The sequence below is a fragment of the Numida meleagris genome, chromosome 1 (assembly GCF_002078875.1).
Source record: "Numida meleagris isolate 19003 breed g44 Domestic line chromosome 1, NumMel1.0, whole genome shotgun sequence".
NCBI classification, from domain to species: Eukaryota; Metazoa; Chordata; class Aves; order Galliformes; family Numididae; genus Numida; species Numida meleagris.
This window is the reverse complement of record NC_034409.1, coordinates 106764922-106784346: the sequence shown is the minus strand read 5'-3', so window position 1 is coordinate 106784346 and position 19425 is coordinate 106764922. Positions and strand designations below refer to the sequence as shown.

Sequence of the window (19425 nt, the reverse complement as noted above, 5' to 3'; positions counted from 1 at the left end):
ACTCTGAAGAGTGGAGGAAGGCTGAGATGAACCGCTGAGGAGAACTGGATGAGGAAGGATGGAAAAGGTCCACAGCTTTAGTGCTTGGCAGCTCTGCCCACAGCAGGGGGCTGGAGCTCGATCTTTAAGGTCCCTTCCAACCCAAGCCATTCTGTAATTCTTTGGGAGCTGCAGATAAAAATAGGAAAACTAGAGGAGTTCCTGGGGTTTCTTTGGTCCTGAGAGAGACCCATAGGGTTTGTAGAGATCTGTGCAGATCTTGGAGGGCCGTGGGTGCTTGCAAAATTGCTTCTCTCTCTCCTGTCCCTCAGTCTGTCAGTTCCTGGAAGGAAACCTACTGCTTCTTTACCTATGACTGCTTCCTTTCTGGTGCTGGAGCCCCTCCCTACTGCTCTAGGTGACTCTGCACCTGTGTGCCCTTGCAAGTAGAGGAAGGGCAAACATAAGTGGGTGGTGAAGGGTCAGACCAGAGTGTAGAAGCAGAGGACTTGGCTGGTTGAACCTGGAGAGCTACTACCACTTATTGCTCAAAGGTCAGTCCCTTCTTTCTCCTTCTCTCCAAAGCAGGGACTCCAGGATGCCCAGCAATCAGCTGCCTTGGGCAAATGTTGATTTTGGCTATACACAGATGCAATCTTGTACTTGGGTACGTTTGTGTGAGCTATAGTCTTTGACTTACAGAAGGAGTCTGAGCTCACCTTGAGGGTGTGGGAGCTAGGGGTGGGTGGGAATTAAGGGGAAGGATTACTGCTGCACCCACAGAAAGCTCCTGTGCATTGCCAAAGTTGTTTGTCTGAGGCTTAGACAAACATCTTGGAAAAATCCAGCCAACATACTTGTGTGCATCCCACAGTCAAAGCACAGGCACGTATTTATCAGAAACCTATCATGTACCAGATGGTGGAATAAAGTGGTTGTTTAAACACACTGTGACTTAGGGTAACCTGGTATAGCGCGTTCTCAAAATATGCTGCATGTGTTTCTTCACAGATCTCAACTAAAGTATGGCAATGAATAACTTCTTAAAAATCCTGGTACAGCAACATGTTTTTTGTTTCTTAAATGTTATTTAAGAGTTGCTTTAGCAAATACAAGGAAAGAATTAGATCTGTAATTGAGCTCTGCTGAATACAGGCAATGCTGTGAAAGAGAAATTTAATTCTAAAGCACGGGCCTTCACCTGTGCAGTTGGTGAAGTCCTGGGGGACATGCTAGAACCTACCCAAAGCACTAAGCTGCCATGGGATTGACTGGCTGCTCTCTGATGCAGCCCAAGTCTGTGCTCTTCCCCGTATCCTGTCCCAGAAGGAAAAGAAAGAAAAGAAAACATAAGCACTACCTAAGCGCAGAAACTTACTTAGATGTGGAGAGAGCGTGCTTCTGGCAGAAGATCTGCAGTGAGTTCACATTCACCCATTTTGAGGCTCTGTGAGGAAGATACGCCAATCTGTATGGTCAATATGCTCTTTGTTATCCTCTGTGTGAGAAGGACAGCCCTCACTCCCCAACTTTCACAGCTGCGCTGGATCCACTTCCAATACTGGGTTACAGGATGAGCTCAGGTGTTTCACAAGACAATGATTGTAAGCAATTATTTTTAATAAGAAAAGCAGTATCTATTGGGAAACCATAACTTTCTTTCTGTATGAGGCATGCCACTGCCTCATCATGATGGGTCAATATCCTGTGATTCAGAGCCCCAGATGAACTCCACAAAGCTTCAGTCACGGAGAATTTGCAACCAGCTTCCTTAGGGGTGAGTGTCTTTGAGATGTTCATCAAACCAAGTATATGATAAGAAAATTTTTCTTATCGAATTTTGACAAGTTCACTTTCAGAGCTTAATTACTTTTCTCAGCTCCCAAATCTTCAAGTAAAATGAAAAATAGAAAACATTATACATGAATATTTAGCAGAGATTTTATTGTTTGTTTTTTTTTCTCTGTTATATAACTACTTTTCCCTTCACTTGCAAAAAGTGTTATTACTCACATGTGATTCATAATTCTCTCTCTTGGCTCCTATATCTGCTTTTCTCCCCTCCTGAATACAGTCTACAAAATTTTATGATAATATTTTCTGAGTTACTTTCCATTTCTGCTAATGCTGTGGAGGGAATACAGGCAACAGACAGCAAGCAGGTTTCTAGTCTCACTTACCTATTACCTGAAGAATTATGGACTAAATTCTGCTCATGGAATCTCCACCTCAAATAATGTCCAAAGAGAATTTTACATCTCAGGTGGTCTTCCTTACAAGAGGTTCAAGTTGGGCAGTAGCAAATATCTTTCCAGAAAGAGTGATGAGGCAGTGTGACAGGCTGCCCAGGGAGGTAGTGGAGTCACTGCCCCTGGAGGCCTTCAAGAACTGTAGAGATGTGTCACTGAGGGACATAGCTTTGTGGGCAATATTGGTGGTAGGTGGATGGTTGGACTTAGATCATCTTACAGGTCTTTTCCAACCTTGGTGATTCTATGATTCTGTACCAAATTTGGTTGCCAGATGTATTGCTGTGATGCCTGTGCTAGAATCCACAGACTTGGCTCTTGGAATTTGCTAGGCGATAGTCAGAACAAATCTCTCTGTAAACCAAGTGGGCTGGATCTGAAACACATTGCAAGTCAATAAATGTGCAACTCTCTGTGCAGTGACTTGTACAGAATCACTCTCCAGAGAAAGAAACAAACTCAAACCCAACAAAACTTCTAAATCTTTACACAATAGTTTTATCAGTAGGCAATTTTTTTTGAAAGTACTACCCCACTCTGTCAAGCATATGGTCAACAACTTGTGTCAAAGGAGCAATAACGTGTCTCTGTGAAATGCAAAACAGTGCAGGATCAATTAAAGCAGAAAAAAATATTATACAACTAAAAATGCATTGGAATGTTATTTTCTGCCTATGCAAGACCTAGCATAAGATCTGAATTTTCTTGATCCCATTTAGTCATCTTCATGAAATCTACTTGATCTTAGCCTTGGTATTTTAGTTGCTTTGATTTCTTTTAAATTTTCTTTTTAAGTCTGTGTGTCACTGCTGCTCTTTCCCCATGAGCAAAGCATGTGTAATGTAAAATGTTTTGCCATTATCTGAAGGGTTTCTTTCCCTTGGCCCTGAGAACTAGAAATAATGCCACCTTCAGGAGGTTTTTCAGGAGTGTTGTAAATGTGCTGGTGTGGGAGCAGAAGACAAATGGCATTTTGATACTCTGTTAAGCTTTGCATTCTGTATCCTCCTTGATTTCACCATTCTTCATCTGTAACTGCAGAGTGTGTCCTTTGCTGGAGAAAACACGCACCAGTACTGCAGTTTTGCATTTCAACTTTGAAGTGATGATGCCTGGGCTCTGCAGACTCTTCTCAGGTTTGCGTTCTGTAGGACAGGATTTTGTATGGGACGTATGGTGAGGGAAGGGCTACCAGCCATAAACCGATGATTTGATGCTTTCTCCATCAACTGGAAATTTCTGGGAGGAGAGTATTCTATTGGAGTTCTATTCAGGAGTTAATTTTTGCGTTAATTTTATCAGAAAGGAAAACCAGTCATATTATCAAGATTAATAGTAGGATAGGATTAACCAATTGTTTATCACAAACCTAATTCATAAACAAATGTAACGTACAGAATTCTTTTTAAATGATGTTCAGGAGATGAGTACTTAATTTCTGTCCCATGACAGGCATTAAGTGAGGTTGCCGAAATAGAAAGAAACAACACTTCTAAATAAATCAATCTTTATTAAACATGATGAAAAATAAAAACAATAAAACCCAACAACTTCTGAAATACAGAATCATAGATTCTATGCAAATGAATAGCGCTTCATAAAATGAAAGCATACATATTATGAAGTATGGCTGTCACTAGTAATTCCATTTCTACTTGAAAGAATAAACTAATGTTTGTTCAGTATTCATACAGTGCAGAGCATTCTGGTCTTTAACTGGGTGTCTTAGATTCTGCAATAACTGGGAATGAATTAGTAGAAGAAATAATGTGTTACATGGAAGCCAACATCTTCAACAAGAAGTAAGGTGCCATCAGAGCATTATGCAACCTATTATTACAAACATGGGAAACTTCAAAAGATATTTTTATTCTATAGATGTAAGATAACAGTAGATCATTATTAACATAATTTAGTAATCAGACTTAAAAGGATAATTCAATACTGCATGCTTTTTTAGCGAAGAAATCTTTTCTCAAAATTATTGTCCAACAAATATCTTTTAAAATAAAAAAAATATAGGATTAAATAAATTGGACAGGACAGTGTGGTTAAATTAATAAATAGTTTCACTCAAGAAATGTTGTTACTAAATCGAAGTATAGGATTCAGAAAGAATGTTCAAAGTCATTTGCCTGTTACTACTTAAGGTCATGCAGGATCCTTATGTGCTTATGTCAGAAAAGATAAAAAAAAAAAAATTCAAAAAGTTGAGTTACAGTATCTCTTGTTTTGGATGACTGTCAAAATGGCTAGAGAAGCTCCAATTAAAGTTAGTGTTAAAAATACTGGAAGTTGAAAAAATCTGTCAAGTACCATTTAAGAAGAACGTTGAAACTAATGAATGTAAAGATTAATTGCCTGCAGTAAATGCACTGAGGTATTTGCATTACTTATTTTGTTTTGAAAAGATGCTGTCCCAAAACATTGTCAAATGCAAAGCACATATGGTGAAAAGAATAAATACTGACCAATTTAAGGTACAAAAAAAGAAAAAAGTTTATATACATAACTCAGAGCTTTTGGTATTTAGTTATAGTAATCGCTATCTGTTCTAATTACTGAGCCAGAATGGAAATACAGCAGAATTCAAAAGAACGTGCTATTTGCACACGTTGAATGGCTTCCCTAAATAGAAGTACAGAACACATTGAAAATGAATGTAGAAATAGATTCTTCTTTTTTTTTTTAATGCAGCACGAGTATGAGGGTTTAAGAAATTCTAGGACCCATAAGAAAATTCTCTTTCTTTTGCCCCTCAAGCAAACAAGTGATGATTGCTATTGTAGAAAGGAGAGAGCTACTTTTCTCTTTTGCACATGTTACTTGATGTGTATATACAGGCCAAGAGGGGTTGTGAATGAGCTAAATTGGAACTGCAGTAAAATAATGGTTCTGATAGCACCAGTGAATTCTCTGCTATGTTTAAATGGGCAGCTAGTTTTAGCATGCCTCATGAAACGGAAGTATGATGGTAGTATGGGCTTTAGCATGACTAACTGTTAGGATGCCTCCAGTGTCCTGGCAGTTCTTTGACCTTTAGAAAGAAATCTAGCAACCCTAAGACAACAAACTCAGAATGATCCGGCATAGCACATATTGCTGTTAGGTTCATATACAGCATATTAACATCAGGTGAATACACTGCAAAAATTATTGATCCTTATTGAACTTCAGCAATAATAGGACCTGTTAATAACATAACTTTGTCAATTGGGTTCTGATTAAACTGAAAAGACAAAATACAAACTGTATCTTCTTATAGCTGCAGTATTCTCCATGCAAACAAAGGCAATTAGTTACCAAAGCAAATTTGTCCCAGATATCCGATTAAAATCCCATAATTGTCCGATTATTGTTTTCAAGAGAAAGATTTGAAAATCTGAAAACTGTTAAGAAGTAATCATTTTTCTTTTTTGCTTCTGGCATAACCCTCTCAGATACTATAAGGAATAAGGATTTTGTGCAGAAATTTGTGGAGGTATGCTAAGGATATTGATTTTGGATATCCCTGAAGTCGGAGCCTGGCAGGAGTCTGAACCTATGGAAAAATGATTTGGATTCCAGTCAGGTTGCTATTCTAGAAAAGCAATTTTTTCATTCGTCAAGGATAGGTTTTGACTTCCTTTGAACTACAGAAATTCCCAGTGGAGTCTTTTAGAAATAAATATTGATTTCTCCTTTTCTCTGTCCTTTAGAGTAAATGCAATAGTCCCTCCCTTATCTGTCTGTGCATTCTTTCATGTGGTTGTCAATTTATGTTGGTATCTCTGATTATTAGGAAAGACCCAAAGTCCAAAATCTGCTAGTCAGAGTCCTAAATGGTTTCCGTCTTAAAGGTTTTAAAAAAGTATCTCTTCCTTAGAGGGGAAAGCATCAAGAGAATGAACACTTTTTATTTATATTTGGTAAAATTTCAAGAACATCACCAGTTCAAGATGATTCTGACCTCACTATCTTTTGGTCATTATATGATGAAATTGAGTATATCCATCTGTTTCTGGACAACTTTTTAAAACTGATCTGAACTCCACACAGATGTATCAATAAATAGCTCTTCCTTGGGCCTATTTATAATGGTACTGTTTAATTTTCTTTAAGCTTAGTAATGAACACATTTTTGATTCTGAGTAATGACTCCACCATTTAGCTTAATTAGGTGACTGTGTGTATTACCTACCCAACCATTAGGTAGCATTTAACTTTCAGAAAAGTTAAGCTTTCTATGCATTCTTTTTCTTTTCCTGGCAATACGTTTTAGTTTGATTTAATACTGCTAACTAAATTATATCAAGGTAGAGATAGTATTTGGAAAATATTTTTGCTCTGAGAAAACTTGGCGTCAAGAGTATACCATTGCAATTGCTTGAAATTCTAGCATATTTTAAGTTTATACGTAGCGTTCAATTAGGACTGATCACCCCACTTTGACTTAAAAGTAGTAAGGCTTCTTTCCAGAACCTAATATTAGTTTCAAAGAAAAACTTTAAAATTCACCATAAAAATTAGTATTCTACTTACTCTTGGCATAACCCTAAGTAACTTTGAAAATATCCACAACAATGTCTTGTTTATGTTGCTAATATTATCTCCTAATTTAAATTCTCAGTTTTTGCTCCTCATCTCTATGAACATTTGTATATTTAGTAGCTGAAATCTTTATTCATCACCTCACCTAGAAGATCAGTGTTTGCTAGAGTGTAAAGAGCCCATCATGCTAAGGCAGGAGAAACATGCAGATTTTTATGGCCAAAGAAGCACCAGGGAGTGATACAACTCTTCTTACAACTAGTGGTCTTAACTCCTTTTCACAGAATCACAGCATTGTAGGGGCTGGAAGGGACCTCTAGAGATCATTGAGTCCAACTCCCCTGCGAAACCAGGCTCCCTAGACCAGGTTGTACAGGTGGGCGTCCAGGCAGGTCTTGAATGTCTCCAGAGAAGGAGACTCCACAACCTCTCTGGGCAGCCTGTTCCAGTGCTCCATCACCCTCACAGTGAAGAAGTTCTTAGGCACATTTGTGCGGATCTTCCTATGCTTCAGTTTGTGGCCATTTCCCCTTGCCCTATTGCCACACACTGCTAAAAAGAGTCTGGCCTTGCCCCTTTGCCAACTGCACGTTAGGTATTTATACACACTGATCAGATACTCTCTCAGTCTTCTTTTCTCAAAGCTGAACAGACCCAGATCACTCAGCCTTTCCTCATAAAGAGAGGTGCTCCAGGCCCTTGATCATCTTCATGGCCCTCTGCTGGACTCTTTCCAGGAGATCCCTGTCTTTTTTTGTACCGGGGAGCCCAGAACTGGACTCAATGCTCTAGGTGAGGCCTGACCAGGGCAGAGTAGAGGAGGAGGATCTCCTCCCTCGACCTGCTGGCCACACTCTTTTTAATGAACCCCAGGGTGCCACTGGCCGCCTTGGTCACTAGGGCACACTGCTGGCTCGTGGCCAGCCTGTTGTCCACCAAGACCCCCAGGTCCCTCTCTGCAGAGAGGGACTAAGTCTTCCCAATTGATGGCTGGCTTTCACATTCATCTTTTCTCTCTTCTCAGCCAGGCTGTGCCTCAGTGAGGAGTCAAACTGAAGCCAAATTGAAGTAGCACATTAAAATCTCAACCTTGCTACTAAAGAGAATGCCTGAAGTACCAGGTCTTTGACATCAAAAAATAAGATGTTGCAATGGAAAACTTTTAAACTAGCAGGATGATGAATATCACCTCTGTGAGCTGTATATAAAAATCTCTACATATCTAAATGTAAGATGTCCACAAGAACTAATGAAGGAGGGGGGAGGGGGACTTAGGGACTTAGAAAGGCTTAGGTTGGAGCTCTCTGCAGAGCTCCTCTCCAGAAGGTCATCCCCCAGCCTGTACTGGTGCGTGCGGTTATTCCTTCCTAAGTGCAAGACTCTACACTTGCTTTTGTTAAAACTCATCTGGTTCCTCTCTACCCAAGGTTCCTCTTTGCCCAAATTCTCTTCTTGAATGGCAGGTATCTACTTATGGCAAGACTGACAGGGAATAGACCTCTATATAAAAATGAGGCTCTATTTGTTGTAGGAAGATGTCTTCATGCTCAAAGTTTATATCCTCTGCTTAATCATGTGTTATTGTAAAACTGGTAAGCATGCTTTGTCAATTTTTTCCTTTTTTCCCTTTCCTGGGGCGTGGGTCCGTGGGTCACCCGCCCCATTCATCACGGAACCGGGCCAAACACCTGAAAACCATTGACAATGCCTGTATACATCTTGCAGGACTTCTAGCAATAATACAGCATGGACCTTTGGATGAATATATAATTCTTATAGGATGAGAACTGAAATTGTCAGCTAGTCTCTTAATACAAAAACCATTTGTGCTTCAGAGCTTGTGTGACTGTAGAACAAAAACTACTTGAGTATATGCAGTACTAAACTCAAAATCTGTGACCTTCCATGGAAATAGCACTTCCTTGCACGTGTTTTGAATGACAGGGAAAATGGCAGACTGGTTTATTTGTTCATAAATGGAAAAACTTTTCCCCAAATAAAGTAGAATGACTGTTTGTTTTAGTAATTCTTAGCAGCCTGGAGGCATGCCTGTGGCCAGTCACATCATTTGTAGCTTCCCGGGTGCATCTGTAAGTATTCATTATAAAAGATCCCATTGATACAGAGGAGCTTGAATTAAAGAATTCTTTATGCAAGTCTTGAAAAGATGCTGTTGTTGCAGTGCTTTAAGAATAATTATGGTTGAATCTTTGGTCTGTTGTTTCTTATTAGAATGTTAATGCAGCAACACAGCCACCTGAACAGTCAAAGCTGAAATTTAGTAATGGGAAGAAAAGTGGAAAAGGCTGTCCTTCCCTTTCTATCTTTTGGAACATTTTTAAGAGACTATTGCTACAAACAGAAATACATTTTTCTCCCAAAGAAGAAGATTCACTGACATCTAAGGGATTTATCTTAGAGTGAAAGAAAAACAAAATAATAAAAAAAAAATGTAGCAAATTAATGTGAAAAGGACAGTGGTGTATGCAGTTCAATCTGATAGAGGCATCCATGGCACAGGTCTAGCTATTTACTTATACAGCTTGTTAAAATTTTTGAACACAGAGAATTGCAAAATTTCATATTCCTCAAAAGATTTTGTACCAGTGACATCACTGGAATCTCTTTCAGAGGAGCATCACAGCTCTTGAGATGTGTTGTTCCAGTGTCCTCATTGGCCACATCCATTCTGCATCCCGGAAATTTAGGTAGGCTGAATTCTTGTGCGCTCTGAGGAAATATCAGAAGAATAAGAAATGATGAAGGAAGCGTGATGCAGGCAGAATTGTCTTAATTCACGAGCTTTTGGCAAAGCTGCCTCCAGGAGTGATTCCATCCTGTACTTGCAATACAATACCAACATACCCTAGGGAACTTTTGGTTGAAATAAGCCTGGTGACATAGTTATTAAAGTGTATGCCTACTACAGGCCATAGCTTCTTACTAGCTCAAGAAACCAGAGACCTTTACAGTCTTTGAACCTGTACTCATCTCAGAAGAAGTTCCATCAATAATTGTGGCTGCAATAGAAGAAGCGAGTTCTTTGGCCTTCCTCGGGAGCATATTAGTTTATCTTGTGCTGTGATTTGAGCAGTCGATTAATTTTCACGTATTGCATCTGAAGTGATTGCAAGGAAACTGGGAGATTTCACTGACATCTGGTTTCTGAGTTGTTAACAAGGACTTTAGCTTCCATTTCTCACATGCATTTCTCTTTCTTCTTGAGATCCTTATATTGTTCAATAACATGAGGACCAACAAAAATTTACAGGAACTGAAAGGGCTGGTCACTTTGAGCTGCTTCTACTCCATTACATTGTAAAATATTTTCTTATTCTCCTATTTTTGTGCAAATACTGGTAGAAAAAGAGCTTTCTATTTGATTCCTTGAAGTGTTTGTGCTGGGAGAGATCTTGTTGCATATGTTCACAGAGAATGAACATAAAAGGGGCCCAAAGATAGACAAAAAATCTGTTTGATTATCTGACAAATAGATACAGAAACATTTTGCATATTTACCCGTCTTCTAAAAGAAACATATTGCTATGCAACAAAAATGTGTTTACTGTAAAATGACATAGACAGTAGTGCTTGCAACATACTTGAAAGAGTTGGATTTTGGAAGCAGTTCATTTGCATAGAAGCACAAGAACATTTGAATGCTATGAGACAGTGCCGAGGGATAAAAGACATCCTCTGGGACCAGTCTACGTTAACCTTGGTTTAGTTTGGTTTTCTTTTCCTCTCAGGAGTGAATGTTTGTTTAACTGCTAAATCAGTTCATTAGAAGTATAGTAAGTAACTGCCTTTCTACCAGATTAGTCTAAATACCTCTTGAATTGATGTTGCTAACTTTTATTACATTTCTAGCACTTCAGGCAAAATAAATTCATTCTCACTCATGGGGTAATGCTCTTTCTCAGTTGCAGCCTGAGTCCTGCTGATTCCTCACTAAGTCATCCCAGTGATGGCTGGCTTTCACATTCATCTTTTCTCTCTTCTCAGCCAGGCTGTGCCTCAGTGAGGAGTCAAACTGAAGCCAAATTGAAGTAGCACATTAAAATCTCAACCTTGCTACTAAAGAGAATGCCTGAAGTACCAGGTCTTTGACATCAAAAAATAAGATGTTGCAATGGAAAACTTTTAAACTAGCAGGATGATGAATATCACCTCTGTGAGCTGTATATAAAAATCTCTACATATCTAAATGTAAGATGTCCACAAGAACTAATGGTAATGGTATAGTAAGTGTAGATGTTACAACGCATACAAAAACCTGAAAATATTTTTAATTAGGAATTAAACAACTAAAATCCTTCATTCCAATTCAATACTTTAAACTTCTACAGAGAAGAGGCTTTGAAAACATAACCAGCAGAACAAGTTTCAGTTAATTTTAGCTAATGGGAGCTTTAAATGATTTGATTGCAGGAAAGAGACCCACCTCACACAAACAAAATGGCTACAAAAACTGCAGTGGAGATCTGCAAGAACAAGTTGGACTACCAAGTGTCAGTAGTATTAAGATATTAACAGTGATCTTGTTTGGGGGTAGGGATGATCAACTGAATTACCTCTCATGTTCTTTTAAAATAATTTTCTTATGATTCAGACAGCATAGCTGTGGACAGAGGTGTCTTTCCTAACCCATAACAGTCACACTACACTTTATAAAGATGTCTGGTATCTCTTATAAGAAACTATTTCTCTCTGGATGAGATTATTGTGAAAGTTTAAAGTATAAAATAAGAATATATGTTAACAGTAACAAAGACAAGACATTACTAACGTAAAATTAGCCAAGGAAGAGCAATTTCCACCTATTCTGCTAGTGGCACCAGTGTCCCAATGGAGTTTTTTGGTTTATGGGACACATCCTGTCTGCACTAGCAACACTATGTGAAACGGAGTTCTACCTGAAAGATATTCCATTCAGAACAAATATTGAAACTTTGCAGATACTTGTCTGCAGCTGTACAGAAAAGACAAAGAGCCTCCAGACATGCCAGCCCCACAGAGATTTTTACTTGCTGAGTTTTAGCAAGATAAATTAATAGCTAAGCAGATGGAGAACTGGAGCTGGGATGAGAAAGCAATGGGAGCTGCTGGGGGTGGGAGCGCTGATGTTGTTCGAAGTGGAGCCTCTTCTACTCCCCATGCAGCAAAGGGGCAGCAAGAATATTTGTAATGCTATCTTCAAAACTGAGGGAGTTGGATCAGCAGAGTCTAGCTCTGCTGCGGAAGGAGGGCAAAAGCCTTTGAGGAATATGTCTGACTTGCTTGCTAAGCCTATCCACTTTCAGCCAGAAAGTACTCTAACTTATCTCCTGTAGTATCTGTGTGAAAGAAATAATGTGATCAAGTATTCCTCTGTATTCCACTTTTCTATCCTTTTTTTCCCTTCAGACTTAAACACTGTGCTCAATAGGGAAAATGCTTTGTTGTGTAGGTGGAAAATACCAATTACAGTTTGGATGGCCTACTAAGCAAACTAGTTTGTTCAGACAGAAGTATCTTCCTTTTCCTTGAGATGTAGAACACCAAATGCACGGTAAGACTGAAGGCAGAAAGGAAAGGTTTTAACTTGGGTTTGGTTTATTAGAGTGAAATTCGCTGCTGTGCCATAAATGAACATCGATGTCACACAGGTCCCAGGTAAATGCAAAGTATTCCTGAATTTCATGCCATGTTTACTGTGGAATCGAGCTATTATTTTTGGAAAGGCACCAAATGAGTTCTTCAACAGAGCGAATTTCCCTCTCTTGCAAGGGTGATACATCTTGATATGTCAAAAGTTGAAGAAGAGTTGTGTATTATGAATATATAACTTCATTATGTAGAGATTTTCTTGACATAAGAACATTGCTATGTACCCCAAGAACATAGTGTTTACCTTTAGGGCTGCAACAAGAGAGACGTTTCAACTTCCTCAACTGAGTTGCATAATGTAAGATTTTTCCACTGAAGCTGCAGTAAAACAAAGGTTGTTTGGTTTTAGAGACAGTGCAATAAGCCAAGGTAGAACTCGGAAACATGTTAGTTTCCTGCAGTGCTCCATAGTGTTATGCAGTAACCATGTACGAGGCTTTGGGCTCCCTTTGCTCTGGCCAAAAGTCCAGCATTTTTTACAGTCCCGTATCCATCACTTCCTCTGTGGTCTGAGTTTCTTAGAGCTTATGTGGTCCTAGTAACACAGGTTGGTGGCCTAAGTGCTGAGAGTAATTTCTCTCTTCCAAGCAATTTAAAAATGGGCCATTATGAAACAAAATCAAATTGTGAGACAATTGAAAATACTTACTATTTGTTCAACATCTTAAACATGTTGTTTGCCCTTTCCTGTGGTGCTGTCGTTTCATCCAGCAACAGGCTCAGTGTTCCCACCTAAGCAATACCGTGGTGACCTGTTTTTCAGCATGCTGCATGTGTGTGTAAGCGTGTGTGTACACTCACCTGGAAATATCACCATGTTTGGTCTGTGAGCGTCAGCAGGAACATAATTCATTCTGTCACCTACGTGAGAAGCTGCTGTAAAGTACTTGTAAAAACCTATTGGATAAATACACTTTGTGCCATAAAATTCTATCACCTGCAAAGGCAGGTGTTAATGCTTCAGGAAAGCATTGCATATCATAGACAATGCTGCAGATTGCAGAAAATTAGTGTGTGTTTGTGTTCTTGTAGCTCTTCCTTTAGCGTCTGATTATTCTTTCAGGGCCCATGTATTGCTGCTGCTTATCTATATATTGAAATGATTGGTTCCACGTAGAGCATTTGCTTGTGTCTAACTTTGTTTGCAAAGACTATTTCAAGATGATGCCAGTGGGGGTGGAGGCATGAGAGGAGGAGAGAGAGAAAAATTTTAATTAGTTTTGTGTAGGCGGGAGGAAGAGGACAGATGTACATTATAAATGTATCCTTTTTTTAAAAAAAAAAAAAAGCATTTTTCTTGTGATATCATGCAGTAAATAGACCAATCACAACAGTCTGGTAGTTTCGTTTGTTCTGTTTTTGGAAGACTTGGCACTGCTGAGCGTTCTTATGATGCCTTATTGTTGTTCCTGCTTGACATTCTCTGTCCTTGACATCTCCCTCTCCTTGAATCAATGATGACTGCCATCTTAGCCCTCAGGCTTCTGCGCGGCTGCTTTCAACTGAGCTCTCCCTGTCCACTATTTCTTGCTGCCCTACTTCTGCCCCTCACCACCCCCCTGTTTAAAGTCTGCAGCAACTTTAATTTGGCTTATTAGCGTGGCTGCTGAGGAGAGCTTTTTTCAGAAGCAGGTTTGTACACCCGGCAGTGTTTCTGGTGGGCTCAGGCAAGTAGCATTTGCAGAGCATCGAGGGAGCTGGCTGCAACCAGCCTGCATCCTGCTTCTGACACAAAATGGCAGTTTGAGGCAAGCACGGTCACTTGCCTCGGTAATGTAGTAGAATATAAAAGGGAACAATTCATAGTAGCAATGTAGTTTCTCAGTGGATATGGCCATCATGAGGTAATCGCGCCCATGGGGGATTAGAAGCACTCGTCTGTTCTTGATTCTTGATCACACCCCAAGGACCTGATTATCCCATGCCAGTAGTCATATTTCTTGTTATATCTTATTGCTTAATTGCAACATCTTACCAAAAAAGGTTAAAAAAAAAAAAAAAAAGAGAGAGAGATGAGGTGAGATATTGCTGAAATCATTGCAAGAGAGTCTGATAGTTTCTGAGCTGCGAGCTATGTATATTAATTAACCCTTCTCAGAGAAAATCCACAGAGGCATATTTTCAAGAGAGACTCCCCCTGCTTCTCACACAAACAGATATGTGGTATAGTCTCTTTCCTGGTATCTCATGTGCTGCTCCAGGCTCTTGATGTCAAAATATACTAGCTGAGAATGTAGGATAAGAACAGCCGTAGGCTTTCCTCTGGTCCTCAAGACATTTCAAATCTATACTTTCCTGATTAGTATAATACCCTCTTTCATCAGGAGCACAAATATTCCTTCTCCCCATCTCCAAGTGGCAACATTTACAGGAGTGCATGGAAAGACTTAACGTAACAGAAAACTGCAAAAATGTAGAAAATTCACCTGGGAGTGTAAAACTGCAACCTATATTTACTTTTTCCATGGAGAGAAACATTTAAACAATTCCTTAACATTTATAACTGCACATCTATTTGAAATAATTGAAACGGAAACGTTCAAAGAAATTACATTTTGCTAATCCATTTACAATGGTATAAATTGCTTCTCATAGCCAACTGCCAAGGCGGCTGTTTTATTTAATAACTTTAATGCTGAGGTTCCCTGAGGCAAGGATACAGTTATCCTACCAACTGCAGAAGGTTTTACTGAAGTGTCCCCTGGCTGTTGTCCAGGGACTGTGCGTGAACTCAGCTAGCAGGTTCTCTTGCATTCCCCATCTCTGACAAATACAGCTGTTAGATGTTTTAACGCAAAGTAATTCAAAATGAAAGAGGAAAAAAAAAAAAAGATGAACAAGACATCTTACCAAATCAGACTTTTATTATTGTACATTTGTGTCTGAGTGACTAATAATTCATCATTTTAAAATATGTTGTTATTACATTTTGAGAGTTTGGGACTGAGTAATTGTGACCTTACCAGAAGAATCGCAGATATGTCTTAAATTTAAAGGACTCTCCAGAAGAAATAATGTCTGGAAGGATAACTCACAAGCACAGTCATTTGATAGTCATTGCTCTATACAATACAGCTGCATCTATGGCATTTATTCCAATATTCAGTAGAGTTACAGAAGATAATTCTTTCTCCTGTCTCAGTGATTGGGTTGACTTTCTTTTCAGGCTGTGAGTAAACATGGCTTCACAGGCTATGATCCTAGTCTTTATTTTATGTTGGTTTAAGTGGAGTCACCTAATGCAGGGAAGATGAGAATCCAATCCGTTTTCCCAACTGTGAGCTCTGCAGTACTCAGTGTTTTGCTCATCCTATGATGCAGTGTTAGGTTCAGGTGTGGCTCCTATCACAGTAGTTCAGCATTCTGTTAATTGCTTCCACCTGAGATATGTTAGAGGAGACCTGGTTTTCTCTAAGAACTGAAAAATTGCTGAGTAACAGACATGAGAGTGCTTTTCAATAGTAAGACTCTACTTCTCAACATGTTCATAAGCTGCAAACCATTAATTGTTTCTGAAGCTTAAAATAACACACCTTTTCTTATTAAGGGGTAGGCTGCATGACAACCTGTCAACTGATTTTTTCATAATTCTCAGAAATAGAACACAAAGAAACTAGCAAAGTGTATTAAAATGTCTGTGTAGTCCATGTTTTTGATTAAAAATAATTAACCGTTATTGAACATAAAAGAGACATTTTCTGCTATATTTGCATTTTCAAATTCTATCAGTTGTAACTGTTAATCATCTATAAAGTATGTAGAATCATGACTGCTTTTTTTTTTTTTAGCTATTTCTCTCAAAGAATTGCATTTTTATTTTCAGGAAAGTTGCCCTGAGGGCAAGATTTGAAATTGTTCTCAAGCAGATAGTATAATTAAGGATTGATTTGCACTGTGGGGAGAAGTTGGATGAATCAGACGCTGACATTTCTTTCTTTTCGCTTTCTCTTAATGACTGAAAGTCTGGATTCCTCCCAACTAACATAAGACACTTAACTATGTAGAAGATGTAGAGTTAGGAGTTTAGATATCCTTGATTGTCAAAGACAGATAGGTACTTCCAGATGGCAATTTATCCTATATCTCATCATTGACTTTAGCAGAAGCCTAAGGCAAATATTCTGGTTTAGACACCTCGAGTAGATGCCTGAGGTTGAGGTGGGATGAAAGGAGGCTGAAAATTTTGGTTTGGTTTAGCAGAGACTACTTGTTATCAGTTACTTGTCTTGGACACAGTGATAAATATTCACAGAGCAAATCTGCAGTCATAGAAGGAAGTCTTTAGCTTGTTTTCAATACCTTGATTCCCTCCCTCAGACATATTTTCAGATTAGATTTCAGAAAAGCTCAGCTGTATGCCAGGAGCCAGGCTTGGGTTCCCCACCAAATCATGAAGCCTTTCATTTAAATGTCCCCAGTTTGATCCTAGCTCTAAATCAAATCTCATGAAGAAATGTGTGCTCTGGGCAGTTAATATTTTTATACAGCAAATTCCAAGCCCTTAGGTCATAGTATTTCTACATATAGATATATACCTATCTCATGCCTTATTTCTTCATGCTGCAGTAGAAAATAGTACTGACGAAATTAATCTGCTTTGCCATGTGTGATATTTCTTTTGTTGAAAAATTATTTCCATAAAAAATCAATTAAAGCATATACTTAGAGAGACATGCATTGAGAAAAATATAATGGATCTTTCAAAACAGTACCTGATTGAAATGGCTTAAAATATATACCCTGAAAAATATAAATGGTTGGGGATATGTGTTGCCTATCACGTTCTTTGTGCGCAATATGAAACTAACTATCAATTATATATAATCATGCTGTCACATACAACAATAAAATGCAAAAGGCCATAAAATAACGGCAGTGAATATCATAAATAACACTTACGCAGCTTATCTGACCCAAGACTGAGATGATCAAGAGAGTGATACAGGCCATTATCTACAAATGCTTATGAAATTTATTTTGGTTACAAAGAAGAGGAAACAGTAAGATAAGTCTGAAAATAAACTGCAATTTAATCCAGGGGTATTTTGTAGATTAACTTGACTCTAGACTGTAAATGTCTTGTGTTCAGTGAAGCCTCAATCAACATTAATCAACTCGATATAACTGTGGATATTCTTGAATTAATATATCTAATTATTGAACTTTAAAAAATATTTTGTCCTTTTCATCAGTGTAGCTAAACGAGCATTTCTCTGTAATACTTTTTTTTTTTTTTTGGGTGCTATGAGAATTATCATGTCACAATATACAAAATCTGCCAAAACAAATATTCATGAAGAACAGCGTTTTTCTGGATGAAAGGACATTATCTCTAATGGGCTCCTCACAGGAAATTGAGAGAGGAACTTTGTTTATAACTCTTTGTTTAGAAATCAAGGTATCCTGAATTTCTCAGTAAACAGAAACCCAAATATTTGGTATTACTTATTTGACTTCAGGAAACTCCCTGCCATTTTGTGAAACTGGTTTAACATTAATTCTTTAATTCCTAACTTTTGAATTTAAGTTCTGACCCCTTCTGGCTTTGAAACATGCCAAGTTCATTTTATCTATCAAAACAGAGAATTTACTTTAGAGATTGAGGTTTTGATCTGAAAAATTGAAAATCAAAGTCACCTCGGTGACTAGCTTATTCTCTTCACTGCGTGACCAAGCCCTCACTAGTATCTTGATTCTGGTTTCCATTTGGTAATGCCTCTCTTCTGGCAAGCAAAGTTCTTTGCACTTCCCAATTACAGTTTAGGCCAGCCAAACAACCCAGACTGCCATCTAGGTACTCCTCTAGAGTATTCGTCAGTGCCATGGCAGTTTTTCAATTTTCACTCACCTTACTTCACTTGTTCATCTTCTAAAGTGCTTAGTTAGACAAAAGCTAAAATCATTCTGACCTCAGAACCAAAAAGAAAATCCCTTTTGTTATAATCATTGATACAGGCAGAGAACAAGCCTAAATTCTGTGCAGGAAAGAGGTGTTTGTGGGGGAGCTGCATTGGAAAGTTAAGCAGCAGACCTAGGAAATTATTGCTTGTGAGTCCACAACACTCACTAGCTGGTAAAGTACTCACTGGCTTACTAAGCTGTTAGAACTTAAGAAAATAGAGATAGACCTGAAAAACCTTAGGAGAGCACATTTCTAAGTCTTTTTTTGGCTATATTGCAGAAGTGATATTTGGTAACTTTCTTTTTCCCTACAAAAGACAGAGGACTTACAGGCTAATTTGAGTAATTTTGTTACTTTACGCCTCCTTTATGCTCTTCACTGGAGCCTTGACCTTCTGAGTACAGTGAATAAACTTCATAACTGTATCTGCATGAATGTTTAAAATGCAGTGGTATATCACTTTTTTAAATCTTGTGAAAGGAACAAAGACTGGGAGAGACCTGTACCATTTTGAATGGAGATGTACTAAGCCATTGAACCAGTATACAAGAGAAAACCTGAGACTAGTGCAGAATTAAAAGCTTGTCACAATTTTTTTTTGTAATTAATTGGTTAAGTAGGATACCTTCCTAAAATTATTTGAGAGGAGTTGCAAGTAATATGACTTAGAATTGTCCTTCATCCAGTCAAGGACAGTTGTTTACAGTTGGGGTGCGTTACTCCTTCTAGATGTGGCCCCTCACTGAAGAAGTACAACATGGAGGTGGCAGTGAGAGCAGTCTGAGATGTGTTTCTGGAGCAAAGATTTCACAAATCTCACATGTCAACGGTTTACGGGCATTCAGCCCGGTTCCGTGACGAAAGGGACGGGGGATCCACGGGCCCATGCCCCGGGGAAAGGGGAAAAGGGTAAGGAGATGGCCCTGAGAGCAAAGAACAGCGGCAACAATCTGAGGAGAAACAAACTAATTTACTAAATAAAATATCGGAATGCCAAACACTACACTATAATACAATATAATTACAATTTAAGCTGATAAATCCAATACAGAGAGAGAGAATGTCCCAAAATCAAGGTAGGCCTTACTCTACGACCGACGATAAGACGGCTGGAGA

At 38.6% G+C, this 19425-nt stretch overlaps 1 long non-coding RNA gene across 1 annotated transcript in view; it reads left to right on the top strand.

Moving 5' to 3' along the window:
* LOC110392653 overlaps nucleotides 424-19425 on the top strand; it is a 33029-nt gene continuing 14027 nt past the window's right edge. Inside the window, exon 1 of the long non-coding RNA XR_002434535.1 lies at nucleotides 424-533. This is a non-coding gene — a long non-coding RNA (uncharacterized LOC110392653). The remainder of the gene's footprint in view (nucleotides 534-19425) is intronic.